Source organism: Trichomycterus rosablanca, chromosome 3 (assembly GCF_030014385.1).
Source record: "Trichomycterus rosablanca isolate fTriRos1 chromosome 3, fTriRos1.hap1, whole genome shotgun sequence".
Lineage (NCBI taxonomy): Eukaryota > Metazoa > Chordata > Actinopteri > Siluriformes > Trichomycteridae > Trichomycterus > Trichomycterus rosablanca.
This window is the reverse complement of record NC_085990.1, coordinates 23396067-23416164: the sequence shown is the minus strand read 5'-3', so window position 1 is coordinate 23416164 and position 20098 is coordinate 23396067. Positions and strand designations below refer to the sequence as shown.

The window sequence follows — 20098 nt, the reverse complement described above, 5'->3', positions numbered from 1 at the left end:
CACACACCACCTGATGCTATGGCGCAAGAAAAGCTTGTTCATACAGTATGCGCTCAGACAAGAAATAATAAGGGGAGAGGCAAAAAGAGGTTGAGGGAGAAAGAGAGGGTAGAACCTCGTGTAGTCATCCTACAACAAAATGTAAGGACCTATAAACATTCCTAATCTTGTGAAGAGATTTTTGTCATAGCCTTAAGCTATGATTATCTCTGTGTAAATAAATGTATAATTTATTTGAAATATAAAATAAAATAAATGCAGTTAAATTAATGTTTTTTAAGATTTTACTTTCATTTTAAAAACCTGTCAGTGCACCAAATCTCTCAAAGCACATGTCTACAAGATATACCCCAATTCAAGTCTTTTACAAGATTTAGTGCTTTGTTTATGTCATGCACTATAGCAACTTAGTATAGCAATTTCCTAGGCTATTTTTCATATTAGATGAAAGCAACACCTGCCAAAAGCATAAGGCCTTTTAAGACCATAAATTAACCAAAAAGTACAGAATGTATTTATTTAACCCCCTTTTTGGTCAGGGCTACTGCTGTGAAAAATATATATTGTGTTCAACTGTCTGGGTCTTTGTGTGTATAAACACACATAAATATTAAAATATAAATGTTGTCTGTTGCGATTTTGAATGTAATTGCCATTTTGTCCATGATGAAATAAAAACAAGTCTTTGGAGTTCAATCAATTTTAGCAGCCTCTTTGCTAGCAATTACTGATGCAAGTCTTCTGAGATATGTTGATGCATGCTCAATAATCCAGGTACACAAATCCACAAAGTTGAATCAGTTCATCTGGACACAAGTTTGTTGTAGAGATACGTTTCGTCACTCAATCCGAATGACTTCTTCAGTCAGACTGAAGAAGTCATTCGGATTGAGTGACGAAACGTATCTCTACAACAAACTTGTGTCCAGATGAACTGATTCAACTTTGTGGATCTTCTGAGATACTTTTTTACAAGCTTTGCATGCTGCAATATGGACTGTGTACCTCATTTTGAAGGCAGATCCTATGGCAGCTTTGTCAAATTGGATAATAGATTCTGTGAACTGTGATCTACAGTCCTCAGACACTTATACCTTGGACTTCATAGCTTGTTTTTTGTCTTGACAATACAATGTAAATTGTGGTTCTATTTTATGAATTCAAATTCTGTGCACACAGGTGGATGGGTAAGTTCTGCATGCAGGTGAGTGAGAACTTGGGTCTTGTTGCCACCACCTGGCACATTGAAGAGGTGCATCCAAAGCAAAATGTCACACACAAAAGAAAAACAAAATCCCTGCTTATGTATTTACTAAAAGAAACACACTAAAATACTCTTAACAAACTATTGTTTATATGAGGACAACTAAGAAAAACCTGTACCTTTGTCTAAGAAATGTTTTGTTTAAAGGACAATGAAATAAAAAATTAAAAAAAATGCTTGTCAAATGTACAAAATAATTTGAAATCCTGTGACTGAAAAGGACTTTTAATGACAGGAACCCCAGATATTTCTCATACTCCTTAACATTGTCCATGTCCTATGCAAAGCTACAGACATTTTTGATAAGGTTCTACCAGTTATAAATATATAATAAATATTTGTTTACACAGATTTGAAATTGATTAATCAATGTGTTTTATAATGGGATGAAAACTACAAATCCAATTGCAAAGATATAGGGGAAGTAAGAAAAGTTTAAAAAACAACAGACAGGAATAATAAATCATTTTAATTCATATTGGATTTAATACAGTACATGTTTTTGTTTATTAACACTTTCATCTAAATGTAACAGCTGTAACACATTCCAAAAAAGCAGGCATATTTATCACTGTGTAGCATTACACTTCTTTTAATATTCCTACTTTCTGTAATCGTTGTATTGGTGTTGTAGTTTCCAGTTGTTCGTTGTATCACCAGTTGTTGTAGTTTGTGAAAGTGGATTGTCCCCCATTCTTGCTGGATGGAACTAATATAAATTGATACTGATATAAATTGTGTAATTAGTTAAGAAGAAAATGACATAACAACAGTCAATGAAAACCAAAATCATCAACCCATGAAGGACTGGATTTAAATTCATACCAAAAATCAAAGTAAAACATTGAAATTAGAAGCTCATCCAGTTTCCGTGAATTTCATCACGGCAGCTCATAATGTTACTCAGTAGTGTGTATGGCCCCACGTGCCTGTATGCATTCCCAGCAACATCTGGGCATGCTCCTGATAAGACAGTGGATGGTGTCCTGGGGGATGTCCTCCCAGACCTGAATCAGGGCATCAGTGAGCTCCTGGACAGTCTGTGCCACGACTTGGCAGTTGGATGCACTGATATATAAAGTCCCAGAGGTTCTCAATTGGATTCAGGTCTGGTGAGGGCCAGTCAATGGCATCAATGCCTTTATCATCCTGAAACTGCCTACACACATGAGTGGGCATTCATTGTCCTACACCAGGAGGAACCCAGGGCCCACTCCAGCAGCGTAAAGTCTGACAATCTCTGTACCTAACAGCATTCAGGGTACCGTTGGCTATCACGTGTGACCCTCCAAGGATATGCCTCCCCAGACCACCAAACCAGTCAGAGCAATTTTTTAAAGAAACTGAGGAGGACCATGCCAACTGCATGTATAAAAGTTACTACAATAAATTTAAATATCAAAACTGCATAAAATAAATAAGGCTACAAAACAAGATGCTTTCACCTAACCTGTCTTTTGTGGAAGTCAGTGAGACAGTTGGGCATGTACTTTACTTCTGATCAGAGTTTCAAAGTCTGGGGTGACAGTAGACAGAGTTACTCTCAGATCATGCTCAGTGTTCAACCTGTTTCTCTGCTTTGACTTGAGCTGGACCAAGGTAGAAAAGCCACTTTCACAAAGATAGGTAAGACGCCCGGATTGCATGTTCTTGTTTGGAGCAAGATGCTGTCAGACACTTCTGTGATACCTTCAGCTCATGAAGTCGTCTTTGAAAAAACTCCACCGGCTTGTCTTTACATGCGGGATGTTTCGTTTGTAAATGTCGCATTAGTTTGGGTGGTTTCATGCTCTCATGTGCCAGCACTTCATTACAAATAACACACTGGGGTTTCTGTCCGTGTTTGTCCTCAATGAACGAAAATCCACATTTCAAATACTCCGGGTTTTATTTGCGTTTCGCCATCTTGCCTCCGAACATCATCACAAATTTAAAGAGAAGGGAACAGGTGTTACGGAGAATTCAGTTCCCCCTGTTTCCCCTTTAACGCGCATGTGCAAAAATCATGACGTTTTTTTCAGTCGCTTCGTTGAGCGTCGGTTTATTTGGAATATGTATTTATAGCGGTATGTTCTTTTCACATTTCATGTTGTATGTTAGGTAGTTTGTGATTAAATACATACTTTAAAGTACTGAGTGAACTACTGTCAGAGGTTTTATTGCTCCACCGCAAGTCAGAGGTTTTCACACTGCTGTCTTCAGCCTTGCTGTCAATCAACTAGAATTAACGTGTCAGATTTATTTGTAAATAAATCCTAATACAGGACATGCTCTTATTCACACACTAGTTTAAGGTTATTCATCTCAGCTGCACTACCATTTACTTTCAAGAATAGTTTCATTCATGGTGATCTCTCTCGTTCATTTAAACTTCACAAACTGCATCCATGTGATTTTAAAATTAACAAACAGTATGTAGAACAAGTTTAACCTATAGATCAGTCCATTATACTAACAACACAGGGGGGAACACATTTACCTGGAGACCTGGGGAATATGGTTCCCCACATGTATATTACTGTGTGTGTAATTATAAAACACTACAGTGATGCTGGTGATGTTAACTGTTGTTATTATGTAGAACAAGTTTAACCTATAGATCAATCCATTACACTAACAACACGGGGGAACACATTTACCTGGAGAATATGGTTCCCCACATGTATATCACTGTGTGTGTAATTATAAAACACTACAGTGATGCTGGTGATGTATTTAACTGTTGTTATTATGTAGAACAAGTTTAACCTATAGATCAGTCCATTATACTAACAACACAGGGGGGAACACATTTACCTGGAGAATATGGTTCCCCACATGTATATCACTGTGTGTGTAATTATAAAATACTACAGTGATGCTGGTGATGTATTTAACTGTTGTTATTATGTAGAACAAGTTTAACCTATAGATCAGTCCATTATACTAACAACACAGGGGGTTAACACATTTACCTGGAGACCTGGAGAATATGGTTCCCCACATGTATATTACTGTGTGTGTAATTATAAAACACTACAGTGATGCTGGTGATGTATTTAACTGTTGTTATTATGTAGAACAAGTTTAACCTATAGACCAGTCCATTATACTAACAACACAGGGGGGAACACATTTACCTGGAGACCTGGAAAAAATGGTTCCCCACATGTATATCACTGTGTGTGTAATTATAAAACACTACAGTGATGCTGGTGATGTATTTAACTGTTGTTATTATGTAGAACAAGTTTAACCTATAGATCAGTCCATTATACTAAAAACACAGGGGGGGAACCCATTTACCTGAAGACCTGGGGAATATGGTTCCCCACATGTATATCACTGTGTGTGTAATTATAAAACACTACAGTGATGCTGGTGATGTATTTAACTGTTGTTATTATGTAGAACAAGTTTAACCTATAGATCAGTCCATTATACTAAAAACACAGGGGGGAACACATTTACCTGAAGACCTGGAGAATATGGTTCCCCACATGTATATCACTGTGATGATTCTTTTTTTTTTTAATGCAAACTACAGGCACACACACATTTTAAGAACAAAATATCTGTATTAGAAATTAGTGTTAAACTAAATTATGCATATATTACAATTATGCAAATATATAATAAAGAAATCCACCTCAATGCAAATTAAAACTTAAATACAGTGTATCACAAAAGTGAGTACACCCCTCACATTTCTGCAGATATTTAAGTATATCTTTTCATGGGACAACACTGACAAAATGACACTTTGACACAATGAAAAGTAGTCTGTGTGCAGCTTATATAACAGTGTAAATTTATTCTTCCCTCAAAATAACTCAATATACAGCCATTAATGTCTAAACCACCGGCAACAAAAGTGAGTACACCCCTAAGAGACTACACCCCTAAATGTCCAAATTGAGCACTGCTTGTCATTTTCCCTCCAAAATGTCATGTGATTTGTTAGTGTTACTAGGTCTCAGGTGTGCATAGGGAGCAGGTGTGTTCAATTTAGTAGTACAGCTCTCACACTCTCTCATACTGGTCACTGAAAGTTCCAACATGGCACCTCATGGCAAAGAACTCTCTGAGGATCTTAAAAGACGAATTGTTGCGCTACATGAAGATGGCCAACACCCTGAAACTGAGCTGCAGCACAGTGGCCAAGATCATCCAGCGTTTTAAAAGAGCAGGGTCCACTCAGAACAGACCTCGCGTTGGTCGTCCAAAGAAGCTGAGTGCACGTGCTCAGCGTCACATCCAACTGCTGTCTTTGAAAGATAGGCGCAGGAGTGCTGTCAGCATTGCTGCAGAGATTGAAAAGGTGGGGGGTCAGCCTGTCAGTGCTCAGACCATACGCCGCACACTACATAAAATTGGTCTGCATGGCTGTCACCCCAGAAGGAAGCCTCTTCTGAAGTCTCTACACAAGAAAGCCCGCAAACAGTTTGCTGAAGACATGTCAACAAAGGACATGGATTACTGGAACCATGTCCTATGGTCTGATGAGACCAAGATTAATTTGTTTGGTTCAGATGGTCTCAAGCATGTGTGGCGGCAATCAGGTGAGGAGTACAAAGATAAGTGTGTCATGCCTACAGTCAAGCATGGTGGTGGGAATGCCATGGTCTGGGGCTGCATGAGTGCAGCAGGTGTTGGGGAGTTACATTTCATTGAGGGACACATGAACTCCAATATGTACTGTGAAATACTGAGCAGAGCATGATCCCCTCCCTCCGGAAACTGGGTCGCAGGGCAGTGTTCCAGCATGATAATGACCCCAAACACACCTCTAAGACGACCACTGCTTTATTGAAGAGGCTGAGGGTAAAGGTGATGGACTGGCCAAGCATGTCTCCAGACCTAAACCCAATCGAACATCTTTGGGGCATCCTCAAGCGGAAGGTGGAGGAGTGCAAAGTCTCGAATATCCGCCAGCTCCGTGATGTCGTCATGGAGGAGTGGAAAAGCATTCCAGTGGCAACCTGTGAAGCTCTGGTAAACTCCATGCCCAGGAGAGTTAAGGCAGTTCTGGGAAATAATGGTGGCCACACAAAATATTGACACTTCAGGAACTTTCATTAAGGGGTGTACTCACTTTTGTTGCCGGTGGTTTAGACATTAATGGCTGTATATTGAGTTATTTTGAGGGAAGAATAAATTTACACTGTTATATAAGCTGCACACAGACTACTTTTCATTGTGTCAAAGTGTCATTTTGTCAGTGTTGTCCCATGAAAAGATATACTTAAATATCTGCAGAAATGTGAGGGGTGTACTCACTTTTGTGATACACTGTACATATTTATAGCTTAATAGAAATATATATATTTTTAAACGAAATAAAATAAAATCTGGGATGGTGCCCTGGGATTGACTAGCATCACATCCATAGTGCACTCCTGCCGTACGTCCAGTTTCCCCAGGAACAGTTCTGGATCCTCCACGGCCATGACCAGGATAAAGCAGTTACTAAACAGAAATGAATGATTAATTTACTATCTACTTTATAAATAAACTAAAAGAGCAACATAAAATAAAATACAGCAACAAGCAAACTTTTTAGAAATAACATCCCAGTTAACCTTGGTCTAATCTTCAGTACATGCCAGACAATGAAGGTCTTCCTCTACTGGTGGGTTGCCAACACATGACTGGTGGTACCAAAGAAATAGTAATAATGCCTTAATTTTATTGGCTTTTTCATTGCACCATGCTATTATATATGTATGTCCTTGACTTTCCCTCTGGGATTAATAAAGTGATCTATCTATTATAGCCTGTGATGGATGTGACAGATGGTACCACCAGTCATGTGTTGGCAACCCACCAGTAGAGGAAGACCTTCATTGTCTGGCATGTACTGAAGATTAGACCAAGGTTAACTGGGATGTTATTTCTAAAAAGTTTGCTTGTTGCTGTATTTTATTTTATGTTGCTCTTTTAGTTTATTTATAAAGTAGATAGTAAATTAATCATTCATTTCTGTTTAGTAACTGCTTTATCCTGGTCATGGCCGTGGAGGATCCAGAACTGTTCCTGGGGAAACTGGACGTACGGCAGGAGTGCACTATGGATGTGATGCTAGTCAATCCCAGGGCACCATCCCAGATTTTATTTTATTTCGTTTAAAAATATATATATTTCTATTAAGCTATAAATATGTATTTAAGTTTTAATTTGCATTGAGGTGGATTTCTTTATTATATATTTGCATAATTGTAATATATGCATAATTTAGTTTAACACTAATTTCTAATACAGATATTTTGTTCTTAAAATGTGTGTGTGCCTGTAGTTTGCATTAAAAAAAAAAAGAATCATCACAGTGATATACATGTGGGGAACCATATTCTCCAGGTCTTCAGGTAAATGTGTTCCCCCCTGTGTTTTTAGTATAATGGACTGATCTATAGGTTAAACTTGTTCTACATAATAACAACAGTTAAATACATCACCAGCATCACTGTAGTGTTTTATAATTACACACACAGTGATATACATGTGGGGAACCATATTCCCCAGGTCTCCAGGTAAATGTGTTCCCCCCTGTGTTGTTAGTGTAATGGATTGATCTATAGGTTAAACTTGTTCTACATAATAACAACAGTTAACATCACCAGCATCACTGTAGTGTTTTATAATTACACACACAGTGATATACAGTGTATCACAAAAGTGAGTACACCCCTCACATTTCTGCAAATATTTTATTATATCTTTTGATGGGACAACACTATAGACATGACACTTGGATATAACTTAGAGTAGTCAGTGTACAGCTTGTATAGCAGTGTAGATTTACTGTCTTCTGAAAATAACTTAACACACAGCCATTAATGTCTAAATAGCTGGCAACATAAGTGAGTACACCCCACAGTGAACATGTCCAAATTGTGCCCAAATGTGTCGTTGTCCCTCCCTGGTGTCATGTGTCAAGGTCCCAGGTGTAAATGGGGAGCAGGGCTGTTAAATTTGGTGTTTTGGGTACAATTCTCTCATACTGGCCACTGGATATTCAACATGGCACCTCATGGCAAAGAACTCTCTGAGGATGTGAGAAATAGAATTGTTGCTCTCCACAAAGATGGCCTGGGCTCTAAGAAGATTGCTAACACCCTGAAACTGAGCTACAGCATGGTGGCCAAGGTCATACAGCGGTTTTCCAGGACAGGTTCCACTCGGAACAGGCTTCGCCAGGGTCGACCAAAGAAGTTGAGTCCACGTGTTCGGCGTCATATCCAGAGGTTGGCTTTAAAAAATAGACACATGAGTGCTGCCAGCATTGCTGCAGAGGTTGAAGACGTGGGAGGTCAGCCTGTCAGTGCTCAGACCATATGCCGCACACTGCATCAACTCGGTCTGCATGGTCGTCATCCCAGAAGGAAGCTGACGCACAAGAAAGCCCGCAAACAGTTTGCTGAAGACAAGCAGTCCAAGAACATGGATTACTGGAATGCCCTGTGGTCTGACGAGACCAAGATAAACTTGTTTGGCTCAGATGGTGTCCAGCATGTGTGGCGGCGCCCTGGTGAGAAGTACCAAGACAACTGTATCTTGCCTACAGTCAAGCATGGTGGTGGTAGCATCATGATCTTGGGCTGCATGAGTGTTGCTGGCACTGGGGAGCTGCAGTTCATTGAGGGAAACATGTATTCCAACATGTACTGTGACATTCTGAAACAGAGCATGATCCCCTCCCTTCGAAAACTGGGCCTCATGGCAGTTTTCCAACAGGATAACGACCCCAAACACAACCTCCAAGATGACAACTGCCTTGCTGAGGAAGCTGAAGGTAAAGGTAATGGACTAAACCCAATTGAGCACCTGTGGCGCATCCTCAAGTGGAAGGTGGAGGAGTTCAAGGTGTCTAACATCCACCAGCTCCGTGATGTCATCATGGAGGAGTGGAAGAGGATTCCAGTAGCAACCTGTGCAGCTCTGGTGAATTCCATGCCCAGGAGGGTTAAGGCAGTGCTGGATAATAATGGTGGTCACACAAAATATTGACACTTTGGGCACAATTTGGACATGTTCACTGTGGAGTGTACTCACTTATGTTGCCAGCTATTTAGACATTAATGGCTGTGTGTTGAGTTATTTTCAGAAGACAGTAAATCTACACTGCTATACAAGCTGTACACTGACTACTCTAAGTTATATCCAAGTTTTATTTCTATAGTGTTGTCCCATGAAAAGATATAATAAAATATTTGCAGAAATGTGAGGGGTGTACTCACTTTTGTGATACACTGTACATGTGGGGAACCATTTTTTCCAGGTCTCCAGGTAAATGTGTTCCCCCCTGTGTTGTTAGTATAATGGACTGATCTATAGGTTAAACTTGTTCTACATAATAACAACAGTTAAATACATCACCAGCATCACTGTAGTGTTTTATAATTACACACACAGTGATATACATGTGGGGAACCATTTTTTCCAGGTCTCCAGGTAAATGTGTTCCCCCCTGTGTTTTTAGTATAATGGACTGATCTATAGGTTAAACTTGTTCTACATAATAACAACAGTTAAATACATCACCAGCATCACTGTAGTGTTTTATAATTACACACACAGTGATATACATGTGGGGAACCATTTTTTCCAGGTCTCCAGGTAAATGTGTTCCCCCCTGTGTTGTTAGTATAATGGACTGATCTATAGGTTAAACTTGTTCTACATAATAACAACAGTTAAATACATCACCAGCATCACTGTAGTGTTTTATAATTACACACACAGTGATATACATGTGGGGAACCATTTTTTCCAGGTCTCCAGGTAAATGTGTTCCCCCCTGTGTTGTTAGTATAATGGACTGATCTATAGGTTAAACTTGTTCTACATAATAACAACAGTTAAATACATCACCAGCATCACTGTAGTGTTTTATAATTACACACACAGTGATATACATGTGGGGAACCATATTCCCCAGGTCTCCAGGTAAATCTGTTCCCCCCTGTGTTGTTAGTATAATGGACTGATCTATAGGTTAAACTTGTTCTACATAATAACAACAGTTAAATACATCACCAGCATCACTGTAGTGTTTTATAATTACACACACAGTGATATACATGTGGGGAACCATTTTTTCCAGGTCTCCAGGTAAATGTGTTCCCCCCTGTGTTGTTAGTATAATGGACTGGTCTATAGGTTAAACTTGTTCTACATAATAACAACAGTTAAATACATCACCAGCATCACTGTAGTGTTTTATAATTACACACACAGTGATATACATGTGGGGAACCATATTCTCCAGGTAAATGTGTTCCCCCCTGTGTTGTTAGTATAATGGACTGGTCTATGGGTTAAACTTGTTCTACATAATAACAACAGTGAAATACATCACCAGCATCACTGTAGTGTTTTATAATTACACACACAGTGATATACATGTGGGGAACCATATTCTCCAGGTAAATGTGTTCCCCCCTGTGTTGTTAGTGTAATGGATTGATCTATAGGTTAAACTTGTTCTACATAATAACAACAGTTAACATCACCAGCATCACTGTAGTGTTTTATAATTACACACACAGTGATATACATGTGGGGAACCATATTCCCCAGGTCTCCAGGTAAATGTGTTCCCCCCTGTGTTGTTAGTGTAATGGACTGATCTATAGATTAAACTTGTTCTACATAATAACAACAGGTAAATACATCACCAGCATCACTGTAGTGTTTTATAATTACACACACAGTGATATACATGTGGGGAACCATATTCCCCAGGTCTCCAGGTAAATGTGTTCCCCCCTGTGTTTTTAGTGTAATGGACTGATCTATAGGTTAAACTTGTTCTACATACTGTTTGTTAATTTTAAAATCACATGGATGCAGTTTGTGAAGTTTAAATGAACGAGAGATCACCATGAATGAAACTATTCTTGAAAGTAAATGGTAGTGCAGCTGAGATGAATAACCTTAAACTAGTGTGTGAATAAGAGCATGTCCTGTATTAGGATTTATTTACAAATAAATCTGACACGTTAATTCTAGTTGATTGACAGCAAGGCTGAAGACAGCAGTGTGAAAACCTCTGACTTGCGGTGGAGCAATAAAACCTCTGACAGTAGTTCACTCAGTACTTTAAAGTATGTATTTAATCACAAACTACCTAACATACAACATGAAATGTGAAAAGAACATACCGCTATAAATACATATTCCAAATAAACCGACGCTCAACGAAGCGACTGAAAAAAACGTCATGATTTTTGCACATGCGCGTTAAAGGGGAAACAGGGGGAACTGAATTCTCCGTAACACCGGCAAACGAATGGTGGTTACCATGGCAACGAGAATGCTGTGCACGTCTGATGCGTGCCTCTCTCTGTCTCTTTTTTTTCCAGATAAAAGACGAGTACAAAATCAGATGAGCATTAATTATTTTTAAATTTTTTTGAATGTTTTTTATTTTTACAAGCTGTGACCCACCAGTTGAGAATCGCTGCACTAGAGGATGTCGGGCTGTCATGCCACCCTCATGGAGTCTGTTTCTGACAGTTTGTTCAGAAACATGCACATCAGTAGCCCACTGGAGGTCACTTTGTAGGGCTCTGGCAGTGCTCCCCCTGTTCCTCCTTGCACAAAGGAGCAGATACCAGTCCTGCTGCTGGGTTGATGCCCTTCTACAGCCCTGTCCTGCTCTCCTCATGTAATAGCCTGTGTTCTGGTATCTCCTCCTTGCTATTGAGACTGTGCTGGGAGACACAGAAAACGTTCTTGCGACAGCACATATCTATGTGCCATCCTGGAGGAGCTGGACTACCTGTGCAACCTGAAAGAGCTGCAGGTAATGCTTCATGCTACCAGTAGTGACAAGCACACTAGCAAAACACAAAACTAGAGAAGAATCGGTCAGGAAGGATAAGGAGAGAGTATTTGTCTGTGGCCACCACCTGCAAAACCATTCCCTTTTTGGTGGTTGTCGTGCTGTTGCCGCTCCGGTGCACCTGTTGTCACTTTCATTTGCGCCAAAGCAGGTGAACTTGATTCACAATCGCTTATGCTTCCTAACTGGGCAGACTTTTATTAGCATTTACTCACTGTCCCACTTGTTTGTAACTGGGTTTGTACAGTGTTTTTGTCTTATATTTGAGGCATGGTTTATTATTGTTTTATTGTTTTTACAACAAGGAAAAATTACAACTATTGTTTACAAAGTTTTATGAATTCAAATTCATAAAAATGCAACTGCAAAAAATTTCATACACACTTGAGGATGCAGTTGGCAAAAAATGAACAGATACTAATGACCTGTAGACAAATGCATGTTAAAGCTTTGCTTCAAGTTAGATTTAGACAGAACTGTGGACAGGAAGTGTCAGACAGGATGGACACTGCCCTGAGTTTTCCTCTGTCACTTCACACATATGCCAGGTCCTGTTGCTCTCGCTCTTTTTCACCACATACACCATATAAACAAAAGTTTCAGAACACCTACGCATTACACCCACAGGAGCTTGTAGGACATCCCATTGTAAATCCATGGGCATTAATATGGAGCTGCTCCCACTTTGTAGCTATAACAGCTTACACTCTTCTGGGAAGGCTTTCTACAAGATTTTGGAGTGTGTCTGTGGGAAATTTTGCCTATTCATCCAGAAAAGCATTTGTGAGGTCAGACACTGTTGGATGAAAGGGCCTGGTTCGTAATCTCGGTTCTAGTTCACTCCAAAGGTGTTTGATAAGCATGGCCATGGAAACCCAAGCCAGTTTTTGTGATGATGTAAATGCCTCAGTACTTGGTGACCCTGCTCTGTAACTTTACTTGAGTTGCTGTGGTTCCTAAACACTTCTACTTTTTAATAGTACCCCTCACATTTGATAATGGAATATCTAAGCGGGAAGAAATAGTATAAACTGACTAGTTGCAACAGTGGCATCCAATTAGAGTAACACACTTAAGTTTAGTGATCTTTTTAGAAAGACCTATTCTTTCACAAATGTTTGTAAAGACAGACCGCATTGTTAGGTGTTTAATTATATACACTTGTGGCAATGAGACTAAAAGAAACACCTGAATGAAACACCAATACTTTTGCACAAATAGTGTATGTACAGATGAATAACAGTTTGACCTTTCTCTTGAAGTGTACAAGTAAACACAAATCAGGCAGTACAAGCATGCTGTAAACGATGTAACATTTATTTTAACCAAGAAGCAGAGAAAAAGTCTTAATATAAACTAAAGCAGGTATTGTGTTGCCACACAGCTACAGGGACCAGGTTTAAGTGTGAGCTTCAGATATTGTAAATGTGAACTTTAGCATGTTCTCTTTATGTTGGTGTTTCTTACATACATTACTTTTTTAAGCCTTAAGATGTTTACTTACACAACACTAATTAAAAACAAAATAGTGCACTTGTAATAAACTTAAATCTTATTATGTCTGTAATGTTCAGCATAAATAAAATCGTAAAAAAACTAAATTGGTCACAAGTTAATGTCATTATCATTTTTGTATAAGAAATTGAAATTTGTGCCTCACTGCTAAACAGTTTCTATTGTTTATCATCATCAATAATATAGACTGGAATCTGTATAGGATAAATGTCCCAAAAGTATAGGCGCAAAAATAACCACAGACTTCGATAATGCACATTTATACCCAATCATGTTTCACCTATTCATCTGTGAAAAGTTCCAAAACAAGTGATTTTTATAATTTCATCATTTTATATTTACAACCCCCAAAAAAGTTGGGACAGAATGGAAAATGTAAATGAAATAAAAATGCAGTGTTCCTTACATTTACTTTGACTTCTGTTTGATTGCAGACAGTTTGAACCCAAGATATTTCATGTTTTGTCTGCTCAAATTCACATCATTTGTTAATATACCTCCATTCCTGCTTTTCAGGCCTGCGACACATTTCAAAAAAAGTTGGGACAGGGGCAATTCAGGGCTAGTAATGAGGTGAAAAAAACTAAATAATGATGTGATTCCAAACAGGAGATGTCAACAGGTGATTGTAATCATGGTTTGGTACAGAAGCAGCATCCAGGAAAGGCTGAGTCTTTAATGAGCAAAGATGGCCAGAGGATCTCCAGTTTGTCAACAAATGTGTGAGAAAATTATTGAAATGTTTAAAAACAATGTAACTCAAAGAAAGATTGGAAATGATTTGCATTTTTCTTCCTCTACAGTGAATAATATCATTAAACCATTCAAGGAATCGGGAGAAATTTCAGTGCACAAAAGCCAAGGGCACAAGTTAAGCTGAACACCCGTGATCTTCGATCCCTCAGACGGCACTGCATCAAGAACTGCCACTCAACAATAGCTGATATAACAACATGGGCAAGGGATTACTTTGGCAAACCTTTGTCAAGCACTACAATACTGAATTACATGCACAAATGCCACTTAAAACTTTACTGTACAAAAAAGAATCCTCATGTTAACCATGTCCAGAAGCGGCATCGACTTCTCTGGGCTCTGAGGCATCTAGATGGACCATCACACAGTGGAAACATGTATTGTGGTCAGATGAATCAGCATTCCAGGTCTTTTTTGGAAAAAATGGATGCCGTGTGCTCCGGACCAAAGTCGAAAAGGACCATCCAGACTGTTATCAGCAACAAGTCCAAAAGCCAGGGTCTGTCATGGTATGGGGCTGTGTCAGTGCCCTTGGCAAAGGTCATTTACACTTCTGTGATGACAGCATTAATGCCGAAAAGTACATTGAGATCTTAGCACAACATATGCTGCCTTCAAGACGTCATCTTTTCCAGGGACGTCCATGCAGTTTTCAACAAGACAATGCAAAACCACATGCTGCACACATTACAAAGGCATGGCTGCGGAGGAAGAGGGTACGGGTACTGGACTGGCCTGCCTGCCTGTCCTGACCTTAAGACGTGTTTGCAGTAAGAATGGGACAAAATAAAAGCTGAAACACTAAATCGCTTGGTATCCTCTGTGCCAAAACATCTTTTAAGTGTGGTGAAAAGGAATGGCAACATTACAAAGTGGTAAATGCTTTACTGTCCCAACTTTTTTTGGAATGTGTTGCAGGCCTGAAATGCAGGAATTGATGTTTATTAATAAATGAAATGAAGTTGACCAGACAAAACATGAAATATCTCAGGTTCATCCTGTCTGCAATGAAATAAAAGTCAAAGGAAATGTAAGAAACTCTGTGTTTTTTTATTATTTGCATTTACCATGCTGTCCCAACTTTTTCTGATTTGGGGTTGTAGTTATAAACACCTCTTCCAGAGTTGTTTTCAAGCTGGAATAAATGGCCAGGTTGCCATTCCAAAAAACGTATGTAATATACGTATAAACGATGCATATAAGATGCATAATTCTGTATATAAGAGGAGGAGCCTATTTGGTCTGATTAGTAAACTTTCTTACAAACCAAATTTCAAAATCAAAAATAAGTTATAAGTAAACTGTCTTTTACAGGTTTTTTATTGGAAACATCACAAACAAGAGATTGAGAGAAGAAACCGTATTGAATGCCCATGACCTTGGTTGCTGCATCTAGAAATGTAAGCAAATACTCAAGTATGCAAAATGGACACCATAAAGTTGATTAGTTGAAACAATAAATAGTTAATATTGTCTTTTAACTGTTATTAATAATTCACAAATGAGTGTTGTCAGTTTTTCTTTACAATTCCAAATAGCTTTGCTATCGGCCAGCCGGGCACCTATGTAGACGCACAATTTGAGGTGCCTGACGATACTGTTCAGTTCCGGAAATTTCAGCTCCAGATATCACATATAAATGTGCGGGACCTTTATGACGGCATTGCATGAAATTTCATCAATGTATCAAACCATCATCATCAATTCTATGTAGAAACACCGCTGAATTCTCTGTGCTTGAGCTTGTATATTGGAAATGTGTGCTGTGGACAGATGTGTCCCTCTTTAAGGTTATTTTCAGAGAAAACAGATGCTGAATTCACTTTGCCAAAGAAGAAAGGGGGCATCAGGTCTGTTATCAGCGAAAGGTGCAAAGGCCAGCATCTGATATGGTATAAGGGTGCATCAGTGACCACGCCATGGGTGACTTGCATATATGTACTTTTGACAGTTTGAGAGGTTTGAAGAGTACAGATTGTTGTTTTTATTTTATTTAACAATATGTCCTAACATTTCTGGTTTGTAACATGGCATTTTGTCTTACTGGCCCAGAAATAGGGTTGTACTGTATATTTGAATGTATTTATGTTTGGAGGGGAGCAAAATAATACCTTCAGCCCACTTAATTCTATAAAATGGTTGTATAACAGCTAACCAAGATGAGACAATTGTTCAGGAACAGGTGCACTATTTGAAGCAAACACACTTTTCTAATAATGTCCCAGTATTCCAGTATGATTATTGAAGAGGGGTGTGGTGCTTTCCAGAATGATGTTATGCCAGTCACAGATTAGATGCACAGTCACAGATTTAACACAGATTAAACATCAGAAATCTGACAACCTATTTCTTTGCTCAAAGAACTGTAGATTGAAATGGTTAAACCACCACAAAAGATGCAGAAATTATTATTATATTATTATTATTATTTTTATATTATTTAAAAAACTTTAAAGTTATACCACGTCAATCTTCTCACTGATCATGAATTTTATTGTTTGCTGAGTAAATACATGAACTAATTTTAAAAACTTTGAGTGCTCAGGTGGCGCAGCGGCCTATTATGGTAGCCCACCACCGCTGAGATCAGGGTTCGAATCTCAGCTGTGTTATGAGCCAGCCAGACATCTACACAGACATGATGTCTCAGGGGGAGGGTCAGTGGCCGAAGACCTAAGATTGATTAATGCTTTGTCCAGCGTATTCTTGTCTTAAAACCAGACTTGCTGCGACTCTGACCTGGATTAAGCAGCACAAATCCGTAAACTGTTCCAAAGGGTGGTAAGGATGCCCCGGAGAATCGCTTGTACCCACACTGCAAATAATTTCCAATATATGTTGTCTCACTAAAACAGCATTGGCTGGCATTAATCACCCTGAACGCCACTGTTTTTTTGTGTGTGTTATGTGTTGTGTGTGTGTGTAAGAGAGAGAGAGAGAGGGCAAAACTAAACTTGCTGGGATTTTCTGAATGTCTGAAAAGTCTCTGCTCTTCCTGACTGCCACCAACACAGAAAGCGTGACTTCTGACAAACCAGCTGCAAAAAAGTGGATGCATGTGTTTAGGTGAAAGACTTGCATACATCAAAATGCATTGGAATGAACATATTTTAGTCATGGATAACAATGCAACTTGGTATCTTTTGACATGAATCATTATGCCCTTTTGTTATATCTTACATGTCCTTTAATTTAAAAAAAAAATGTGTCTATGTGAGTTGTAGCTGTTGTTTTTGTTCTTTTAGATGATATCTAATATTCAATATGTAATTTTGTTTATTTGTTAAGGTCAATGTGAAATGATGATGCAGTACTTGCTTTAAGCATTTAGGGTATGGCGTCCCTGTGGCTGACCATGGTGTGTGCTCAGCTTTTCAGCAGTAATCAGGCACTCTGTCGTGCTCTAATTGTTTCCAGATTTGTGTGGGAGGTCAGGCCCCAGAGAGTGCAGCCCTGCCAAGTTTATAAACACTGCAACGTTTCCAGATGGCCATGGGCTCCAGCCTGGCTAGCAGGTTGATTGGGTCCTAGAATAATAACAGGTGAAGAGCAGACAATGAATTCCTTGACACTTTAGAGCTTGGTTGTCCTTTCTCTCTTTTTCTTTCTTTTGTGACACTTTCTTACTGTCCTTCTTTACATCTATTCATCTTTTCCTTATTTTTTCATTTCTGACTTTTGTTTTTCTATTTTCCAAATTTTTATTTACTCTATTTTCCTTCTGTCTTTTTCTCAGAAGTAATTTATTTGATTCTTTTGCCCGCGTATCATCCTATCTAAGCATGTATCACAGCAATACTCAGGGCTCAGATAATCATTATTATGAAATGCTTAAACTTTTTATTTCTGTTTTTTAATGTGCAAAAATCAACATTTAGAAAAAATGATTATTCTGAACATCAGAACAATAAAGACACAGTTGTGTAATTTAAATTAAGGGGTTAGACCTTGGTGGTATTTTGGTTTAATATTTCATCCTAATCTCTAGTTTCTTGGAGTTCGATATTTGATTATCTTCTAGGTACACTGGTTCTCACCCACTTTTAAAATAACAATGGCACCACACCAGTGGATAAATTGGCAACTTTAATTTTCCATTAGGAAATTGGGGTTAAATGGTTGAGTGAGCAATGCTGGATAAGTGAATGAAACTGTCGCCCTGTCCAGGATGGACTCCTAAGCTGTGTCCAGACTTTCTGTAATCAGGTTATAAATGAATTAATTAATTAATATTTAGGCCTATGTGTACAATCAAAATAGTTAGTAACAGATATTAGTGAGATGATGGTCAGGTACACTAATGGGACATTTTAGAGACTTTTATACATTTTTTAATTAGACAATTTTATACATTAAATGTAAAGTTTTTTTTAATGATAGCTTACTTCGATCTAAGAACTGTTTGTAAATTATGATTGGGCATTACAAGCTACCCTGTCCAGAGATGCCTGAGAAAAAATCTACACTGAGATCTTAGTTCACTGAACCTTCCTAATAATTATGAATGCAGGTTTTGAGAACAGGGAAAGAGTGGAACGGAAGAAGGATGGGGGATGATTGAGCAGTCAGCCACATTTGCTCAAGCCAAAAAAGACCCCCTCACTTCTGAGTTTGCTCTCTCCTTTTTTTCTCTCATCTTACTCTCTCACACTCTAGCACTCTTTAGTCGACTCCAGATGTGCGGTGGCTCCAGCATGGCTGATTTGTACACTAAAACGACATCTGAGGGCTCGTCAGTCTGTAGCATGCTGACTGATCGAGGCCCAACTTAAGCAGAAAAAAATGTGGGCCAAACGCTGCTGGCACACAAGGTAACTTGGACAGGAAAAGTGGGGGGAAGGTGAACTGGAAATAGGCAGTGTCATACTGTGTTGATGAGGCAACCCCTCAAATAGTTAAACACAGTTTGCAGGCTACTAACGACTGCAGTCTCGGTTTATGTCAGTTCAGACTATCCAACATCAAGCACAAATGGCAATGTCGCTAAATCATTTACTTCCTCACCTCGTCATTTCTGGATATATGTATATATACAGTATATATACATATGTATATGATACTGTACATACAGTGTATCACAAAAGTGAGTACACCCCTCACATTTCTGCAGATATTTAAGTATATCTTTTCATGGGACAACACTGACAAAATGACACTTTGACACAATGAAAAGTAGTCTGTGTGCAGCTTATATAAAAGTGTAAATTTACTCTTCCCTCTAAATAACTCAATATACAGCCATTAATGTCTAAACCACCGGCAACAAAAGTGAGTACACCCCTAAGAGACTACACCCCTAAATGTCCAAATTGAGCACTGCTTGTCATTTTCCCTCCAAAATGTCATGTGATTTGTTAGTGTTACTAGGTCTCAGGTGTGCATAGGGAGCAGGTGTGTTCAATTTAGTAGTACAGCTCTCACACTCTCTCATACTGGTCACTGAAAGTTCCAACATGGCACCTCATGGCAAAGAACTCTCTGAGGATCTTAAAAGACGAATTGTTGCGCTACATGAAGATGGCCAAGGCTACAAGAAGATTGCCAACACCCTGAAACTGAGCTGCAGCACAGTGGCCAAGATCATCCAGCGTTTTAAAAGAGCAGGGTCCACTCAGAACAGACCTCGCGTTGGTCGTCCAAAGAAGCTGAGTGCACGTGCTCAGCGTCACATCCAACTGCTGTCTTTGAAAGATAGGCGCAGGAGTGCTGTCAGCATTGCTGCAGAGATTGAAAAGGTG

The 20098-nt window shown here is 38.9% G+C and overlaps 2 long non-coding RNA genes across 2 annotated transcripts in view; both read left to right on the top strand.

Moving 5' to 3' along the window:
• Nucleotides 1-15784, top strand: part of LOC134310409 (uncharacterized) — a 29374-nt gene extending 13590 nt beyond the window's left edge. The window contains exons 2-4 of the long non-coding RNA XR_010011303.1: nucleotides 14214-14326; nucleotides 14408-15390; nucleotides 15675-15784. This is a non-coding gene — a long non-coding RNA (uncharacterized LOC134310409). The remainder of the gene's footprint in view (nucleotides 1-14213; nucleotides 14327-14407; nucleotides 15391-15674) is intronic.
• Nucleotides 3224-7454, top strand: LOC134310408 (uncharacterized). Its single transcript, XR_010011302.1, has 3 exons — nucleotides 3224-3330; nucleotides 7020-7120; nucleotides 7234-7454. It is a non-coding gene; the product is annotated as an uncharacterized LOC134310408 (long non-coding RNA).
• Nucleotides 15785-20098: the final 4314 nt, after the last annotated feature.